This window comes from Scyliorhinus torazame, chromosome 14 (genome assembly GCF_047496885.1).
Source record: "Scyliorhinus torazame isolate Kashiwa2021f chromosome 14, sScyTor2.1, whole genome shotgun sequence".
NCBI lineage: Eukaryota > Metazoa > Chordata > Chondrichthyes > Carcharhiniformes > Scyliorhinidae > Scyliorhinus > Scyliorhinus torazame.
Genome location: NC_092720.1, coordinates 87,459,302 through 87,480,540, shown reverse-complemented (window position 1 = coordinate 87,480,540; position 21,239 = coordinate 87,459,302). Strand labels below are relative to the sequence as shown.

The 21,239-nt window shown below is 46.1% G+C and overlaps 1 long non-coding RNA gene across 1 annotated transcript in view; it reads right to left on the bottom strand.

The window, feature by feature from the left end:
• Positions 1-7,351: 7,351 nt before the first annotated feature.
• The window catches only part of LOC140389315 (uncharacterized), an 83,938-nt gene continuing 70,050 nt past the window's right edge, over positions 7,352-21,239 (bottom strand). The window contains exon 4 of the long non-coding RNA XR_011934341.1: positions 7,352-7,535. This is a non-coding gene — a long non-coding RNA (uncharacterized lncRNA). The remainder of the gene's footprint in view (positions 7,536-21,239) is intronic.

Sequence of the window (21,239 nt, the reverse complement as noted above, 5' to 3'; positions counted from 1 at the left end):
ACATTTTGTGCAACTTTCAAATGTTGTCTAGCCAATTCGCCTGCTCTATTTAATCGTTCCCTAAAATTTGATACCTAATCCAATAGTGTAATTTCCGATTTCTCACCCACCAATTTTTCCTTAATCAATTTAAGTCGTCTTCTTACCTCATGACCAAAAATTAGTTCAAAAGGACTAAATTTGGTAGACTCATTAGGTGCATCCCTAATTGCAAACAATACGAATGGGATTCCTTTATCCCAATCCTATGGATAATCTTGACAATACGCCCTCAACATTGTCTTGAATGTCTGATGCCACCTTTCTAACGCTCCCTGCGATTCTGGATGGTACGCATTTGATTTAAATTGTTTTATTCCGAAGCTATCCATAACTTCTTTGAATAACTTTGAAGTAAAATTGATCCGATTGAATTTCTGTGTGTAGTCCATATCTAGTAAAGAATTGAAGTAACTCCTCCACAATCCTTTTCGTTGTAATCTTACGTTCTGGAATGGCCTCTGGAAACCTAGTAGACACGTCCATTATAGTCAAAAGATATTGATTCCCACTTTTTGTTTTAGGATGCGGTCCTACACAATCAATTAGGACCCTTGTAAAAGGTTCCTCAAATGCTGGAATGGGTATTAAGGGCGCTGGTTTTATCACTGCTTGAGGTTTCCTTATCACTTGACATGTGTGACTTGATTGACAATATTTAACTATATCTTTATGTAGTCCAGGCCAAAAAAATGTTTCTGGATTTTAGCTTGAGTTTTCTTTATTCCCCAAATGACCTCCCACTGGTACCTCATGTGCAACTCGCAACACCTCCTTTCTATACCCTACCGGCAATACTACTTGATGAACTTCTGCCCACTTTTCATCCGCCTGCATATGTACAGGTCTCCATTTTCTCATCAAGACATCATTTTTATGGTAATAACACTCCGGTATACTCTCAGATTCCTCTTCCGTATATGCTTTCTGATATATCCGTTTTATTTCTACATCTTTCTGTTGTAACTCCGCCAATTTTCCTGAACTAAAAATATCCGCCTCATCCTCCACCTGTTCTTGTTCTTTTTCAACCATCTGATCAAAAATCATTTCTGATAATTGCACTTCAAATTCATCTTCACTCTTTGATTTCTCCTCTTGTCTTACCCTGTGACTTTGCGACCTTGTTACTACACAGTCCAGAAAAATCCCAGGATATTCGTCCTTCAACACTTCAGTTGACTGATTTTCCAATGGCTTATCAACCACAGTAGGCATCACTCCCCCCTGCGATCCAGCTATGTCATTACTCAAGATAAACACAGTTTATCTGTTACTCCTACTACCACTTCACCACTCTTCACTGGACTTTCCATCCTTACCTTATATAATGGACGCTACGCCTCTCATCCTGAATTACACATATCACCACCTTTTCTGGCAACATTCTTCCCAAACTACATAATTCCTCATCTCTTACCATTAAAAATTGACTAGCCCCTGTATCGCATAAAATTGTGACTTCTTTACCTGCTCCTCCTGATACACATGAGCAAACTTTACCCACACAAGTAAATTCTTTAAAGACATCTGGCACCTTCTTCATAATTCCTTCTTGAATAGGCTGTACAATTGTTTGCACCTCCTTCGCTTCCCTTGGGCTTTCCTTTACCACTCTAACAAATCCCACTGTCTTATCCTGTTTTACCATATTAGCCTTCCCAGTGCTTTTCTTCAACCACCAACACTGTGACTTTACATGGCCTAGTTTATTACCGTGAAAACATCTGAAACTTTTCATTTCTTTTCCACTCGCCTGGATTTCTTTTTTAATCTGAGGTACACTCTCTTTATTGTCTCCCAGCAGATCACCTTTACCTTTACCACTTGAGTATTTCTCATGTCCCCAGTTTCTATCCCTCACCGGCTGAAACTGATGTCGGAAACCAATCTTTGATTTATGAACTAATTCATAATCATCTGCCATTTCCGCTGCTAATGTCACAGTTTTAACCCTCTGTTCTTCCACATGAGTTCTCACCACATCAGGAATTGAATTTTTAAACTCCTCCAAAAGTATAATTTCTCTGAGAGCTTCATACGTTTGGTCTATTTTCAGAGCCCTTATTCACCTATCAAAATTACTCTGTTTGAGCCTTTCAAGCTCCATGTATGTTTGACCAAATTCTTTCCTTAAATTTCTAAACCTTTGTCTGTAAGCTTCAGGCACTAGCTCATGTGCACTTAAGATGGATTTCTTCACCTCCTCATACGTTCCAGATACCTCCTCCGGTAGTGATGCAAACACTTCACTGGCTCTACCTACCAGCTTTGTTTGAATCAGTAACATCCACATGTCCTGTGGCCATTTCATTTGTTTAGCTACCCAAATAAAATGAAAAAGGCTTCCACATCCTTCTCGTCAAACCTTGGCAATGCTTGGACATATTTAAATAGATTCCCACCAAGCCTTCGACTATGACGCTCTTTCTCACTATCCTCATCACTATCATCCAACTGTACGTTTCCCTTTACATCTGCCAATTTTAACTGATTGTCATGTTTCATGGACATTTTCTGAAGTTCAAACTCCCTCTCTTTATCTTTTTCCCGGATCTGTATCTCCCTTTCTTTTCGTTTTTGTTCTGCTAGGGCTATTCTTTCTTTTCTCCTTTCTTCTCTCTCCTTTTCTTTTTCCTCTCTCTCTCTTTCTCTTTCTTTTCTCTCTCTCTCTCTTTCTCTTTCTTTTTCCTCTCTCTCACTCTCGTATGCCAGCCACTTTAATTGTTTCTCATGTTCCATTTGTTTAATTTGAAGCTGAATTTTTGCCATTTCCAATGAGTCAAACTCCATCTCAGGCAGCTTTAAATGTTTAATCACCGCCATAATTACCTCACCTTTTCGCATTTTGTCAGGTAATGTTAACTGCAATGTTCTTGCCAAATCTTACAGTCTGCTTTTCATTTCTGTCCGTAAGTTACTCGGTGTAACATTCTCCACCCCCAAAAACGCAGTCAACGAGTCCCTCCCCTTCCAGGTCGAGAGCGATGCATCGGAAGTAGCTCTGGCCACCACCCTCAACCAGGCGGGCAGGCCCATGGCCTTCTTTTCCCGCACCCTCCATGCCTCCGAAATTCAGCACTCCTCTGACGAAAAAGAGGCCCAAGCCATTGTGGAAGCTGTGCCGCATTGGAGGCATTACCTGGCTGGTAGGAGATTCACTCTACTCATTGACCAATGGTCGGTTGCGTTCATGTTCAATAATACACAGTGGGGCATGATCAAAAATGATAAGATCTTGAGGTGGAGGATCGAGCTCACCACCTATAATTACGAGATTTTGTATCGCCCCGGGAAGCTCAACGAGCCTCCTGACGCCCTATTCCGCGGTACATGTGCCAACGCACAAGTGGACCGACTCCGGGCTCTCCTCTATGACCTCTGCCACCTGGGGGTCACCCGGTTCTTCCATTTCATCAAGGCCCGCAACCTGCCCTACTCCATCGAGGAGGTCAGGACTGTTACCAGAGACTGCCAGGTCTGCGCGGAGTGCAAGCCGTCCTTCTCCTGGCCAGATCGAGCGCATCTGGTAAAGGCCTCCTGCCCCTTTGAGCGCCTCAGCATAGACTTCAAAGGGCCACTCCCCTCCACCGATCGCAAGTGTACTTCCTGAACGTGGTCGATGAGTACTCCCGGTTCCCTTTCGCCATCACATGCCCCGATATGACTTCTGCAATGGTCATTAAAGCCCTCCACGGCATCTTCACACTGTTCGGTTTCCCCACCTACGTCCACAGCAATCGGGGATCCTCCTTTATGAGTGATGAGCTGCGTCAGTTCCTGCTCAGCAAAGGCATTGCCTCAAGCAAGACGACCAGTTACAACCCCCGGGGAAATGGACAGGTGGAGAGGGAGTACGGGACTGTCTGGAAGGCCGTCCTGCTGGCCCTGCGGTCTAAAAATCTCCCGGTCTCCCGCTGGCAGGAGGTCCTCCCCGACGCGCTCCACTCCATCCGATCGCTCCTCTGCACCGCGACTAACGAAGCCCCCCCCCCGTGAACGTCTCTTTGCCTTCCCCCAGAAGTCTATCTCCGGGGTCTCGCTCCCAACATGGCTGGCTGCACCTGGACCCGTCCTCCTTCGCAAGCATGTGCGGACCCATAAGCCGGACCCTTTGGTCGAAAGGGTCCACCTCCTACACGCGAACCCGCAGTACGCCCACGTGGCGCACCCAAACGGGCGCCAGGACACAGTCTCCCTCCAGGACCTGGCACCCGACCTGACCCCCCCCCCCCGGGTTGCCTCATTCACCCCTGCGCCACTCCCCCTCCCCCCAGCAAACCTCACTGCAGCCCCCGCCCCAGGAGGATCCGTCCTCCCACTGGCCCCACTCAGGGGTGACGAAGACGAGGACAACACGCTCCCGGAGTCCCAGGTGACCAAGTCGGCGCCCACATCACCACCAGGACTGAGGCGATCGCAGAGGCGGGTCAAGGCCCCCGACAGACTGAACTTGTAATTTTTTTCCACCACCCCCGCCGGACTCTTTTTTAACAGGGAGTTTATGTGGTAGTCACCACCAGCAGTATTATATGTATTACGGTAAGACACATATACTAGAGGTACATGGATAAATCCCTGCCTGCTGGCTCCGCCCAGTAGGCGGCGTATAAATGTGTGTGCTCGCCGATGCTGCAGCCATTCTGGTTCCAGCTACAGGAGGCACAACATCTTTGCTCAATAAAGCCTCGATTATTCCACTACTCTTGTCTTTGTGGAAATTGATAGTGCATCAGTTGGGTCACAGTCACTACCCTGAGGAACTCCTGAAGTGATGTACTGGAACTGAGATGATGGACCTCTAACCACCACATCATCTTCCTTTGTGCCAGGTATAACTGCAACCAGCGGAGGGTTTTCCCCGATTCCCATTGACTCCAGTTTAGCTAGGGCTCTTTGATGCCATACTCAGTCAAATGCTGCCTTGTCACTCTCATCTCACCTCACCTCACCTCTGGCATTCAGCTCTTTTGTCCTTGTTTGAACCAAGGCTGTAATGAGGTCAGGAGCTGAGTGACCCTGGTGGAACCCAAACTGAGCATCCGTGAGCAGGTTATTGCCAAGTAAGTGCTGCTTGATAGCACTGTTGATGACTCCTTCCATCACTTTGCTGATGGTGGAGAGTAGACTGAAAGGGCAGTAATTGGATGGGTTGGATTTGTCCTATTTCTTGTGGACAAGACACACCTGGGCAATTTTCCACATTGCTGGGTAGATGCCAGAGTTGAAGGTGTACTGGAACAGCTTGGCTAGGGGTGCGGCAAGTTCTGGAGCACAAGTCTTCAGTACTATTGTCGGAATATTATCAGGGCTCATAGTCTTTGCAATATCCAGTGCCTTCAGCTATTTCTTGATATCACCTGGAGTGAATCGTATTGGCTAAAGGCTGACATCAGTGGTGCTGTGGAACATCGGGAGAAACCGAGATGGATCATCCACTCAGCACTTCTGGCTGAAGATTGTTGCGAATGCCTCAACCTTGTCTTTTGTGCTGGGCTCCTCCATCATTGAGGATGGGGATATTTGTGGAGCCTCATCCTCCAGTAAGTTGTTTAATTGTCCACCACCATTCACGGCTGGATGTGGCAGGACTGCAGAGCTTAGATCTGATGCGTTGGTTGTGAATCGCTTAGCTCTGTCTATTACTTGCTGTTTATGTTGTTTGGCACACAAATCGTCCTGTGTTGTAGCTTCACCAGGTTGACACCTCATTTTTCGGTATTCAATATATCTATTACTTTGTTTTGATTTTTTTTAAAATAGACTGTGAACTGTATCCACAGCACTGTTGAGGATATGAGGCTGAATTTCCACCACAGAGGTGATAAACTTCCTTCTGATAGGAAAATCATCCAAGTTCAGATTTTCAAAGGCTCTTAATGGATAAGGAGCTGATTTCCTGTCCATCTAAAGCCAGTAGGGAGCACAAAGGAGATCGATCAGATGAAGAATGGGACTGCTTTATGCGTAGCATCCCAGCTGTCACTGTGACTGCTCAGTGGAGAAATTTGAAGGAGAAATTCGATGATCATGTCAAAATCTTCCACAGCACCGCAGGCAAATGAGATGTTAGAGGAGAGCTGAAGGCTTGACACCCAAAACAAGGTTGTCCCTCGTATTCTCAATGCTAACTTGGATATAATGTTGGATTCCTTGTGGAAAGGAAGGAGGTCCTTCCGCCTGGAGGGTGGCAGGAGGAAGGCACTACATAGAGCAGAGTGGACTGAGATATCTTCCTGTCTCTGCCGACCATTCTCCTTTATTCGCACTGTTTAAATAATGACACTTTAAACCACATGTCTGGACTCTTTTTATGCGCCACGACAGTAAAAGTGATGAGGTGTTAAAGAGATAGCAAGATCTTCCACGATGATGAAAGCTTCTTGTCAGAAATGCATGAGCGTGATATGTTCCAAAACTGTGTCTTCCATGCATTCGTACAGCTAACTTAGACTCCCTTCCATCCCTTGCACCTCACCTTATGTCAGGGAAGCTCAGTTGAAAGGCTCTTGAATCGAGAGTTGTAAGAGATCCATGGCATCCTCCAATCCCTTTGAGCCCTGAGCTTGGCCCCTCATCATGCAGTCAGGAAGGCTTTCTGTTCAACATCATCTCTACCTCTGCTTCCTCCTCCTCCTCTTTGACCTCCTGTGTTTCCCCCAGTGAGCTTTCTCCTTCCAGGGTCTCACTGCTCTTAAGGATCATACCTCTCGGGAGGGGCTGTAATGGAGAGCAGATCACCACAATTACAACAACGGGACCACTGAAGAAGAAGTGCTATAGAGGCCGGCACAAGGTTACGTTTGGGCTGGCAGGGCAGAGGGGAAAGCAAAATGCAGAATGTGGGGAACCTTGGGGGGTGGGGGTGGCCTCTGTTGTGTGCAAGATGCCCAAACATGAAGAAGCCCCCACGCCCTCCACACAGGCCCAGCTACAAGTGTCACCAGCTTTTACTGGATCAAGTCTAGATACTTTACATAAGCCACTCCCCCAGCAGGGAAAACCCCAGCAGGGGCGGGACAAGGCCCTTCAATGGCCATTAAGTGACCAGTCAAAGGGCTCAGTGAGCCTACGATCAAGAGGGCCACCCAACACTTCAACTATGGGTAAAATATCTCTGGGGGCATGTGGGAGCAGGTCAGCGACAAGAGCCGAGCCATGGTTCCCCCGGGTCCATAAAGTTCTGTCTCTAGTGAGATAAATGTTTAAAATTTTATGTAATTCTTTGTAATTTTTGATTGAATTTCAGTATAATGACACAGAGGAGGCTTACAGTAAATATAAGATAGATTTATTTACAATGGTCTGCATAACGTAGCATCTCAGTCCCAGTACAATCCTAGCTGGGAGGATTGCATGGTAGCACAGTGGTTAGCACAGTCACTTCACAGCTCCAGGGTCCCAGGTTCGATTCCCGGCTTGGGTCACTGTCTGTGCGGAGTCTGCACATTCTCCCCGTGTGTGCGTGGGTTTCCTCCGGGTGCTCCGGTTTCCTCCTACAGTCCAAAGATGTGCAGGTTAGGAAGTTTGGCCATGCTAAGTTGCCCTTAGATTAGGTGCGGTTGCTGGGTGACGGGATAGGGTGGAGGTGTGGGCTTAAGTAGGGTGCTCTTTCCAAGAGCCGGTGCAGAATTGATGGGCCAAATGGCCTCCTTCTGCACTGCAAATTCTATGATCTCACCAGGCCCTGTTCTGGGCCTGATTTTAACCTTATCTCATAATGAGTTCCAGGTAACAGGCCTCCGCCCCCTACCTGGGGAGCTCGTACTGCACGAGTCCCACAGGGAGATCAATGAATGTTTCCCCATGGTCCTCGTGGGGGTTATGACATTCACCATTGATTTTGGTAACATTGATAGCAATTTCTAGTCTATATTTCAGGTTAACTTAACTTTGGTGAAGGTGGGGTTAAAATTCTTACACAAGCCAGAGCAGCAAAGATCATAAGGAATTTCAGTGAATTTCTTAAGAGCAAGCTACAGGAGGCAAAACTTCCTATTTTTGTATCCGCCCTACACAATAATGATGGCTAATTCAGAGTAATTATGTAAAGTAATTTCATGGACTATTAATGATATCAGTTCCTTTTCAGTGCAAGGGTGAAAATTCTGGCATCATTAAACTTAGAAAAACGTGCTATTTGGCTGATCAAGCAAATTAAACGAAGATTTCACATTTAAATTTTATAGTTGAGGGGGTAAGTATCCTAATTAGAAAGATACAAGTTAAACCAGCACTTCTGATGAGGCTTTCGCTTGGGAAAGAGATAGGTTGATACCAAATTAGACTGGGAAGAACTATGAATATTCAATAATTGGAACAAGTGTTATATTTGAATTGTTAGATCTATGTTAGAGACTAAATGGAACCCTCCATTCCAACTAAGATTGAAAGGGAAGCTAGCATTCCATTAAGGTCAATGATAATATTAAGCCTCTGAATCGATGGCTTACGATGAAAACTACGATCAGTGAGACACTAATTTTATATTGCTCCAGTGAAGGGTAAGAAAATAAAAGAAAATCAAGAAACTTCACAAAATAAAAAGATAAAAAGATTCAGAGGCAAAATGCTGTTCAATATTTTCCAATTGTTAGCTCAGGTACCTGTCAATTAAATAACTTCCCCTGAAATTGTTGAATCATTAAATGAGCTTAAACTCCATTGTCTTGGGTCATTGATCACTAACAGCAAAAACTGATCCAGAGTCGATTTCGCCTGAGTCATGTGTTAGTGGTATCGTGTAAAAAATATTGTGGAAGAGATTGGATAAGGGAAGATAAAGCAATGACAAAAAATAGCAGGTATGTGGACTCCACATTTATCTGAAGCAGAACTGCTTTGTGCAGGAGATCAAGTCGAGGATCAGGGTCTTCTATCCATAAGGGTTGTTGTAACCTGCCTACTTACCATTGGCTGGGGACTAATGACTATCCCACAATCCTGTGGGAGTATGAGCTTCCCCAATGAGGGGGGGGCAGAGAAACCATTAGTAAACTCCTAGTACAAATAAAGCTGGCCAGTTTAGGAACCAGCAGTAAGGAGTGTGCAGCAAGGGAAGTTACTGCTGCTGTTATATATATATGTGTTATTGTAAATAAATGTTATTACTTTGTATCCTTAAAACTCGTGCTGGATTCTTCGTGGCCCTCACAAAAAGGGTCAAGGAGACTTTGAGAGCTAATAACAGCAGATAGCCTTGCAGGTCAATACTATCTGTGTAGCCCTGGGGACTTGGGTGCAGAATCAATAAATGTTCAATGATCTCATACGTGTGGTCAGGATAAGTATGTATGCATCTTTACACTGCTATAATTATTAATTATTACAGGATGTTCTGTGCATGTATGTATGGAACAATCTGCAAGAACTGTAAGCAGAACAATACTTTTCACTGTATCGGTACACATGACAATAAATAAATAAATACACCACTAACAACACCACTATTATTGTCACACACTGATCAATGCACAGCCTCATCTCTCACCTACCAACAATTTCCATCAATCACAATATGTTTATAGCTTCGCCAGGTACAACCTCACACACTTACTATTGTTGCAATCCTCACACTCCCAATTCACCTTGTGCAAACTGTCAGCTATTCAACCAGGGGAACCTAAGTGTATTGTACCACACTCACAGCACTCTTTCCCTCTTGCAGCTCAAGCTGGTGCATAACTGAAGGCAGCAGCACCTAACTGTCAACAGACAAGCGTGGTTGCTGCTCGCTCCCCCATGGAGAAGATGGTACATCATCGGAATGGTCAAGAATGAGGCCAGCAGTGGATTGAAAAGATTACCATTCACCCTCCTCACATTCACTTCCTCTTCATTGCGCAACATCTCCTGATGCTCAGGCTGCAGAACAGCTAAACTTGCACCTCTTGCTTGCCCCACCTTCTCCCACCATAACAAAACCATTGCGCCTTTCCTCTTTCAGATACCCAAGACCTATCACCTTGGCAGGCATGAAGGAGAAGCGAAAGAATAAATGATCGATGTCGAAACCGTCAATCGCTTGCCCAGATATCAACACTGTGTGTAGTTTCGAGGATAGTATTGAGGCAAGATTTCCATGTGATGTGAATGACCTGTGGTCAGGGCAGGGCGATAGGAAGAGGGAAATACCAACTCCCCAGAGTGCAAGATTGCTCATGAGCTCTGCTGCAGAGAATTCTGATGAGAATCTAAATGAATTGGTGTAGGGAGAAGGTCTAATGGACAGAATGGTATGGTCTCATCGTGACTGGGGTTGGTGTGGGACTGTAAATATGGCGAGCAATTCAAAAGTTCATTGACTTTGGAGAGAGCAGAAATTGCTGCTGGTGGGAGGGGCTGTAAAATTCTGCCCAATGAGAATGCACAATCAAATGGTTGGTATATTGGCAAGCACTCCAAAAATCCTGCAAGGACTACCTGGAGGAACCCCGTATCACTTGACACATCTTTTTGCAGAGCTTGGGCAGATACTTTCCAGTGTGGATATGGTAACCAGTTCCATGAGATCACTTGCAGACCAGACCATGATGTTCATCTGATGGCCGATGTCTCAGCTTCCATTGTAGCAGGAGCCACCCAACATCTGAGTGCTCCAGTGGAAGCTCAGGCTGAAACTGTGCAAGTTCAGTTTGCTGCCAAGCTGTTACCCAGTGCTTGATGGGGCTTACAGAACCTCACAACAGGTCAGCAATCTATTCTTAACCAGATTAATAGAACTGTTGAAGCGCTGTCCCATGGGAACAGCAATGATTCTGTGGAGCACCAACCATAGTAGAATGAGGACGATCAGAGACTTAGAGAGGGGAGATGTAGTAAATGGGGTTAATTCTACCTGTGTGATCTGCTAGTAAGACACAGTGCACATCATCAGAGGAAGTGATACAACAGGCAAGATCCATTGGCCACGCCGCACCATAAAGCAGCTCACTGTGATGGAGCATGGCCAATGAAAGGCGGGAGACCCTGTTCGCGGGATCTACCAGCTCGCAACGCCTTGTGAAATCCAACACGGCCTCGCGAGACGTTGTGATGTGAATCCCGCCTACAACGGGCGGGATCACATTTTGGCAAATCTGCATATCAGAGCGAGGCAGTAAGCCTCATTCTAATGTGCAGATTCCCACTGTACGCGAGGCTTTGGAATTCAACCCTTTCGCCACAGAGACCTTGGGCGTCCGCTGTTCAGCACTGGTCCCCACAAATGGGAACCAGACGGAATGGCACTCGGGATTTCCCAAGGGATTGGAGGCCCCCAGCTGCATGCCTTTTGGGCAGGATGGAGCCCAGCACTTCTGGTGCTACCTGGGTACATTGGCAGTGCTGGCCTATCCCTCGGTAGTGTCACCTGGGTACAGACTGGCACTGCTGAAGTGTCCAGCTGGCACTGCCAAACTGGACACTCCCATAGTGCGTTCCGGCTGGGGGGAGGTAGGGGGGAGCGGGAGGTCGGGGGTTTTGTGGACGTCCCAATCTCGCGCTACAATGGGCAGTTCCGGCGAGCAGAGCTCCCCACTGTACAAAATGGGGCTATGTGCGGCTCGGCTGTACGTTCCCAGTTCAGACCCCTTATTCAATGCGAGTCGTGTTGCACAGCCATGCGTTTCCCAGCACTGCGACCGCCGTGAAACACACGGCTAAATGCGCTCACTAGGGAACTTTGTTGCCTTTTTGGTGAATCCAACGTCCAACGTATCATGATCATGCTCTCACTTGTTTGATCCTCAAGACAAGCTGAAGCTACAGTGAGAGATGTTCAATAAAGTTGACATTTTCAATATTCAGCAGACTCTGTAAATATTCTGTATAAGTAAAATGTGACCAAGAATATTCTACAGACTGTTGCCCTCTTTCAGGATGACAGCATTCATGCTCCCACCACTGCCACTTTGTTTATTCAACAGTGGGCAGCAAACTGCGAACTGGCACAAGTGTCATCTACCCCAGCCTGGGAGGATCTTGACCCAAAGAAGTTCCTGAGGATGCTCATCGCTGGCTCTGTCGTGCTCACCCCATTCTAAAGCTGCACCATATTCCTGCATCAGGTGATAGATTTCACTGAGCATGCCCTTGGTAAAATAGATTCTGTTGCACATTCAAGGCTGAATCTCTCCAGCCCTGTGGAGATGGGCAGGATGTGGGAGGGTTGGTAAAATGGAGCAGAAGGCACGCAGATGGGTGGCGCCATGACAGGTTCAACAGTGGTTTGGCAGCCTGCTAACCGGAGGTCAGCCATCAATGAAGGGAATTAATTGGCCTGTTGATGGCCATTTAATGACCCTGTTGGGATTGTACCAATGATGTAATGGCTCCTGCCGATTGCACAGTGATTCCATCAAGGTGACTTCCAAAGGACTTCCAGGGGTTGGGGGGGGGGGGGAGCCTTCTTTTCTGGAGGCTCCATAGCCAACAGAGGGAACTCCTGATCGCAATAGCCTCCCCCATGGCTCCAAAGTCATTACTGGAGGGTTTATCCTTCCAGTCATCAGGATCTTCATGCCTAGCCCCAGCATATAAAATACATTTTTCAATTACCTGTGATAGAAACTGAACTGGATCAGCCAGATAAATACTGTGGCTACAAGAGCAGGTTAGAGGCTAGGAATGCTGCGGAGAGTAACTCAGCTCCTGATTCTCCAAACCCTGTTCACCATCTACAAGGCACAAGTCAGGAGTGTGATGGTGTACACGCCACTTGCCTGGATGAGTGCAGCTCCAACAACACTCAAGAAGTTCGACACCATCCAGGACAAAGCAGCCTGCTTGATTAGCACCCATCCACAAACAGCCACTCCGTCCACCACTAAAACCCAATGGCAACAGTGTGTACCATCTAGAAGATGCACTGCAGCAACTTATGAAGCTACTTAGACAGCACCTTCCAAACCCACAACCACTACCATCCAGAAGGAGAAGAGCTGCAAATGCACGGGAACACTACTACCTAGAATTACCCCTCAAGCCACACATTACCCTGAGTTGGAAATACATCACCATTCCTTCATTGTCACTGGATCAAAATCCCAGAAATTCCTCTCTAACAGCACCGTGGGTGTACTTACACCACATGGACTGCACTGGTTCAAGAAGGCAGCTCACCACCACCTTCGCAAGGGCACTTTGGGATAGGCGACAAATGCTGGTCGAACCAGCAACGTCCACATCCCATAAATCAATTCAAAAAATTCTTATGCCCTCACCTAACTCACATGCAGCTTGGCGCACAACAGAAATATACACGTGGGGCACGGGTGCCATTTTGCGACAAACATGGCTTCCATTGCCCAAAGAAACCAAACTTTGCCGCCATTGGGTTTTAAGCTGCCGAAGGAAAAAAATAATTGTTCACTCCACAGTCATTGAAACCCCATTGCAGGATTTAGAATACCCTTCCTGTGACTGAGTTATTTGTAGCACACAGGTTGTCAGCCATTCTGATTTAGCAGTCACTCTTTACTTGAGGCTATCCAACCTACCTAAGGCAGTTAAGAACTGCCCTCTTTGCAAGAAAGATACCCAGCCAGTGGTGCAACGTTTTTCAAAAAATTGAGTAATGGGATTCAGAGTAAAGGACATAGCAAACTATTCACAACTAGTTGTTTTTGGCTCTGTTGCAACACTCTTGTTTCCAAATCCAATCTCCACCCCATTGATGAGCACAATGGACTGGAGTTTGCGGTTTCCACAGTGGCGAACACCGAGACGTTCATAGGGCCGTGATAGCAGCACAGCTACCTGACGTGGATGCTGATGCGGAGAACACAAAGTCGTGGTGCTTGAGAGTGTGCTTCGTAGAATCCTCCATCATAGTCCCACTGACCTGCTCTCTACCCTTAGTTTTTGAATTTGAGATAATTGCTCACAACCAAGGGTGACTTTTATGTGGCTTTGTTTGGAGCTGCTATTAACCAGGCACAGAGCACGTTCGGGGGGAATTTTTCCTGTTACTTTCAGCAACTCCACCATTCCAGGCAGGAGGAAACTTTCAGAGTTGAGTGCAGACATTTTAAATGTAGAATTTTATTTGTATGGCGATCTTTAGTTTGGCCACCACACTTCTTAAACTGCTCTTATTTATCTGATGTAAAAAAAAGATTGAAGTGAGTTCAAATATTTTTTCATATCTCTGGCTTTTTATCACGTTTATCTCTTTCAATGTAAAACTTTCTTTGGCAAAGTTGAAAGGAATTAAAATGATCTGTGGAGGATTCTCCATTGCCCAACGCTGCAATCCAAAGTGGTCAGTGCACAACTGAGGTGCCCCCCTCACCCATGACCAACGGGGGGCTCCCTCCCCCCATAATGCAAATACTTCCCCCTTCCCAGCTGACAAGTAGGGACATCCTCCTCTACACCACGGGAATGACGGGTCATCCCCACAGCACACACGCATGAGGGTGATGTAACCTCCCTTCCCCACTGCCCCCCACCAATCCCCCAGCCTTCCCTTATCAGACGCGCCATCAGTGATCCCTCACCAGTGATGCTCATCAGTAAACCCTTGGTGAAAACTGAAGAGCAGTCCAGGCAGTACAGTGAAAGATCACTGCATTTTCACTTAACCTTCCCTAACATCTGCGGCCTCAGACAAAAGTGTTCAAAGCAGCAGCTGTTACAAGTGTCAGAGGCTTCCTTGACAGCCAACTACACTTGAAAAGGCTTTAAATTCTACTGACAACCTTTGAAATGCAAACCTTCCATTAAATTATCAGCCATGATTGAATGGCGGAGCAGACCAGATGGGCTGAATGGCTTAATTTTGCTCCTATGTCTTATGGTCTTATGGCCTAATTTCATACAGCAATACATTGCACTAGCCAGTGATTGACAGTTTTATTACTCCAAAGACAACTGCCTGGTGGGTTGTTTATCTGTCCTTCCCTTCATGCTTGAATGCATCTCCATTATGTGGTTTTGATGCTAACCACAGTGTTTATAAACACTCTTCTGCGATAGAAACATAGGAGTAGGAGAAGACCATTCGGCCCTTCAAGCCCACTCCACCATTCATTATGACCATGGCTGATCATCCAACTCAATAGCCTAATCCCGCTTTCACCCATATTCCTTGATCCACTTCGCCCTAAGTGCTATATTTAACTGCTTCTTGAATCCATACAATATTTTAGACTCAACTACTTCCTGTGGTAACGAATTACACAGGCTCACCACACTCTGGGTAAAGAAATTTGTCCTCATCTCTATCCTAAATGGTCTACCCCGTATCCTCTGACTGTGAATCCCAGTTCTGGACACACCCACCATCAGGAACATCCTTCCTGCATCAACCCTGTCCTATCCAATTAGAATTTTATAGGTTTCTATGTGATCCCTTCTCATTCTTCAATTCTAATCGATTCAATCTCCCCTCATATGTCAGTCCTGTAATCAGTCTAGTAAACCTTCCCTGCACTCCCTCTGTAGCTAGAACATCCTTTCTCAGATAAGGAGACCAAAACTGCACACAATATTCCACGTGTAGCCTCACCGAGGCCCTGTACAATTGCAGCAAGACATCCCTTCTCCTGTATTTGCATGGTTAAGGAGAGAGACTCACACCTGAGTGCCGCTCCCAGTGCCAGCGGAGACCAGTCCCAATTCACCTATGATTGACAGCTCCTCACTACATAAAATGGAGCTCAGGGGGTCTGATGGAGTGGTCGCGAGATCAGCGGGGAGGATCGGTGCACAGGGAGTCAATTCACCCTTTTGCATACATGCTATATGGGGGGGGTGACACTCCCTTTGTGGACTCTCCTTGTGGACCAGTCCCGATTCACCTCTGGAGGGAGCAGATAGTCTCCAGAACGGAGGTTCCAGGCCCTGATGACTTAAAACGTTGCTTACATATGCATATGACAATGTACGATCACTTCAAAATAACTGAGACTATTCTTTGAACAGGTACTGCAATACATTAGAGATTAAACCTGTTAAGGAGAAACCTGTATTTCCCACGACTGTATACGATAGCCCAATAGCTGCTGATAGACTGACTGGGAAATGTTATTGCACAACATTGCCCTCCAGCATGGATTGATCCTCCACACCACAGCCAAGATTGTGCCAGAAATGAACAAAATGTCGCAGGAGCCAATTCTGATTGTGGACCATCTGAGGAAGTCTCAGCTCCAACTGATTCGGATATGGAGAATGACAAAATTCCTCTCCTTCATCCAATAAATCAGAGAAAAGAATTGTAGATGGAAAGTGAGACGAGACATTTTGTTTGTAGAGTGCAGACTCATTGCAAAGCTTAAGATAGTTATTGCTGAATAAAGTAAAGGTGCTTGTGCTAATTATCTACTTTGTAATCTTGTAACATTTAAAATAAGTCATGTTAATTAAATTATTTTCAAAACTTCACAATAACTACAGGCTTACATGTAAACCCTCATTTAGAAATATAACTCAAACTTTACACAACACAACTTAACATGACACTGTTTGGCCCTCTCTTGATAGTAATTAAGATGCTTCAGAAAGACCCCATCAACCTAGTAAATGAACGGCTGCATGTATTATAAATCATCTTATGTGATTTATCCCAGAGGGATAAAAAGAGACACAGCCATGTGTTCCGTCTCTCTTGGCCTCGACCTATGCCTAAAACCAAGTGTAGCAATACGACCAGAAGACAAGTTCAAGACCAACGATCGCTACCAGATGGCTGAGCCCAGCAGAAACAGAGCCACTACCCAGCCATGCAAGGTCCGAACAAAGGCCTTGTTCACCTGCAAAGAGCCGGTTGCCCTGACGTTAAGTATAGGTTATTGTAGTTGTTAGGTGTAGTTTAACTTGTAGTGTTTTATGTTGCATGTCGAAGTAATCCTTGTAGGTGTAGTCTAACTTGTAGTGTTTTATGTTGCATGTCGAGGTAATCCTTGTGTATAAATAAACTATCTTTGAACTTGAACTGACTAACTGATTGTTTGGTCTTTGACCGACATCCGGTAAAGCCTTGTGATGGTATCATTTGATACCTGGTAACTCTGAAAAGCAATATTATCATTAATAACTGCCATATCTAGTTAATATAGCAACATTATTGGTGCCGATTGGCAACATTAATGGTGATGCTGGTGGGATAGTATTCCACTCATTAAAAAGAGCAACATTATTTACCTCTTTAGTCTTATTGCCCCTGTGCCAATTAGCTTGTGGCTCAGGTAGTAATCTGGAGATTAATACCTTTTTGGTTCTGCTTTTTAATTTAGTCCCTAACTGCTTATATACCTTTAGCAGAGCCTCTATTCTTGTTGTACCTATGACATTGGTATCTACGTGGATCACAATAACTGGACCTTTACCCTCCCACTCCAAGTTCCACTGCAGCCCAGATGAGATATCCCGAACCCAAGCACCAGGAAGGCAACACAACCTTTGGGTCTCTTGATCTTGGTTGTAGAGAACAGTGTATATGGCCGTAACTATGCTATCCCCAATTACGAGGACAATTGCTGATTTCAAAATGATATCAGAGGCCAAGTGTCTGTTTGGAAATTTTCTGAAAATAATTAGATTCTTTTCTTTGCAGATCACAGTCAGTTGCTGGCAGATTCATTTCCCAAATATTCAGTCCCAAATATTGATAAAAAGTATCTAGGACTCCTGTAGAAGCTGGCGAACCTAGACTTCATTTTCCTGGACCCCCCGGAAAAGAGGCAAAGGGTGTTTCGGTCTTTCCTGTTTTTGTTCAATGGCAGCAAAGTTCCAGTGCAGATTAACTTGTGGTATAGTTCCATTATGACATTTTCCAAACACTTCTGCTTCATTGATCAAAGCTGCTGAATGTGCAATAAAGGGTTTCTGCTATCCAACTGCAAGGTCCAGGATCAAGTTGTGAGATAGATCTGCGATAAAAAAAAGTGGAAGTGCTTAAAGAGAGGGAAGACTGAGTCCTACTCCAGCGTGTCCCCAGCGCCAGGGACCCGTGTTCAATTCCCGGCTTGGGTCATTGTCTGTGCGGAGTCTGCACGTTCTCCCCGTTTCTGCGTGGGTTTCCTCCGGGTGCTCCAGTTTCCTCCCACAAGTCCCGAAAGACGTGCTTGTCAGATGAATTGGGCATTCTGAATTCTCCCGAACAGGCGCCGTAGTGTGGCGACGAGGGGCTTTTAACAGTAACATCATTGCAGTGTTAATGTAAGCCTACTTGTGGCACTAATAAAGATTATTATTATTCAAGGATGCTTCTTCATCAAAGTCAGTCACAAGAACTTGAATGAAGCAATTGTACAACGCTAGGCAAAGATGACTGGATTGTCAAGGTTGATGGTGTGATGTAAACTGCACTCTGTCGGCCTTCTGCCATGATGGAGGTATCCATTCATCACACAGCGGATGAGGAATCTCTCAGCTGCTGGAAGGAGGCATGGGAACACAAGATCATATATCTTAGACTCTGCCTACCAGGATAGCAGTGGCAAAAGGCTGCTGTTCTTTTGCTGGAATCACCATGCAACAGAGGATGATGTTTTTAGACTAACACTTCAGGTTTTATTGTAAATCACAGGATTAACAGTGAAACAGACTATAATAAAAAGTCTTAAAAGCAAGCTTCAATATACCAAAAGAACATTGCTGGCCTGGGAGACATGAGCATCTGCCAGCTGGGGCTAATTCTATTCTATCTTGCTTGCAGGATCATGAATGTATTTTCACCAGAGAAACTCTCTCATATTAAACTCTCAGGTTGCCTGTGTGAGCTTGCCACTGCCACGTCCATCTATTACAATGATTGCACCAAAAAGATTTAAACACAAATCCAAGTAAGATAAATCTAATAAATAAACTATGAGCGTGATTCAACCATCGCATTGCATGTGGCGTGGATCTGAGCACGCCAGGTAAATAGTGGGAAAAGCAAAATCAAGATTCACACCGGGCACAAACCAGTTTGTGATTCACTCGGCCCGCTCCTGCTGGCGATTTCCGATCTCGCCCAAAGGTGGCGAGCATATCATTAACCCTCATTTGCATTAGTTTCAATCTCATCAGCGAGATTGAAGTCGAATGCAGCGGCCTTCCGGAAATTACCCAACTCGTCAGCGAGAAATCAAGGGGGCATCGTTTAGCACCCCATACTAAAAAAACTTGAAGCTGACACAATGGCTGCTGAGGGGAAGTGAGGAGGCGAGTAGCCATTTCCTTTTCCGGCATGCAGCTCAAGGGCAGTGGAGCTGCTGACCCAGTGCTTGGGGAGGAGGAAGTGGGGTGGTGGGGGGGGTGGGGGGGGGAGGTGATGTGGTGAGGGGCTTTGCTTCTGTGAGGCATTCAGGCCATCTTTAAGACTGTGGCGACCCATAACAGGGGCATGCCACAGTCTGTCTGTCCACCAAAAGCTTCCAGGACAGAGCCTTCTTGTAGCTTCAACAATGAAAGTCAATTTCACTCCCTTTGACTGACCAGCCTCTAGCTTCACAGCTGAAGGTTATTACAATTGATGAATTAGCCTTCTTCATTGTTAGAGCACTTCAGACTCCTCAACTCTCAAGTACCTACTCCAGGGTACACATGCCATGCCTCAGAGATTAGAGCATAGCATCTCAAGGAATCTTTGAAGTCTGAACTCTAAGAACGGCAGCACCATAAAGGCAGCTGGCAACAATCTAACACAAAAGAGCAGGATTTCAGCACTGGGGATCTTCTCCCGACGTAGGGTTAGTGTGTGGATCAGGGGAGGGCACCTGAGCACGGTCTCCCTAATGTTCCCTGCAGGGACCTGGAGTTGGGATCTAGGAGCTTCTGATGTTGCCAGGGATGAGTGCGCAGTGCAAGGTTTGCCAGCACAACTGCCCCATTGGATGGCACTCTGAGAGAAGGCAGAACAGTTATGGTAAGGGTTAGGGGAGGAGGGGGATTTTAGGATCCAGGGATGGAAGCCCGAACTGATTGTTGATCTCTCTCCCTCTCCAATCCCCTACAGATATCAAAATGGATGGTGGTGTCGGTCCCGCAGCGGCTGCCCTTACGTGGCTGGAGGCAGCCGAGGCAGGTAGAATCTGGGGAAGGTGGCAGCAGTGACGACGCAGGCTGGAGGCAGCACCCCATGTGCAGCATGCCGCCTCACTCCCTGAAGACCCGACTGCCCATCAGGCCAAGGTGGAACTCAGAGGGGGAGGGGCAGCGATTGCCCAAGGTGTACAGGTGTTATTGGTCTTTCGATGAGATGACAGACAGCACGTGCCACAGGAGACTCTGTCTCAACAAAGAGACAGTGTGGCACCTTGCCGATGTGGCACCCATGGAGGAGGAGGACACCACAGCCCTCAACGTTTATATAACTGGCTCATTCCAGGGCTCGGGTGGGGACCTGTGCAGCATTTCCCAAGCTACAGCCCACAGGTGCATCTAAGAGATCACGTATGTCGTGTATTCCTGGGCATCAGACTTTATATTTTTTATTTTTTTATTATTTTATAAATTTAGAATACCCCAATTCATTTTTTCCAATTAAGGTGCAATTTAGTGTGGCCAATCCACCTACCCTGCACATCTTTGGGCTGTGGGGGCGAAACCCACGCAAACACGGGGAGAATGTGCAAACTCCACACGGACAGTGTCCGAGAGCCGGGATCGAACCTGGGACCTCGGCGCTGTGAGGCAGCAATGCTAACCACTGCACCACCGTGCTGCCGTGGCATCAGACTTTATTACCTTCACCCTGGATCAGGCCCATGAAAAGTCCCTGACTGCAGGATTCTCTGCCATTGCCGGGATGGCAATGGCAGAGAATCAGAAAGCATGTAATGAGGCAGTGGGGAAGGGAACACTGACAAACGAGAGTATTTGCAGGCACGGCGATGGGTTGAAGTGTGTATACTTCAACGCAAGAAGCATCAGGAATAAGGTGGGTGAACTTAAGGCATGGATCGGTACTTGGGACTACGATGTGGTGGCCATCACGGAAACTTGGATAGAAGAGGGGCAGAAATGGTTGTTGGAGGTCCCTGGTTATAGATGTTTCAATAAGATTAGGGAGGGTGGTAAAAGAGGTGGGGGGGTGGCATTATTAATTAGAGATAGTATAACAGCTGCAGAAAGGCAGTTCGAGGAGTATCACCCTATTGAGGTAGTATGGGTTGAAGTCAGAAATAGGAAAGGAGCAGTCACCTTGTTAGGAGTTTTCTATAGGCCCCCCAATAGTAGCAGAGATGTGGAGGAACAGATTGGGAAACAGATTTTGGAAAGGTGCAGAA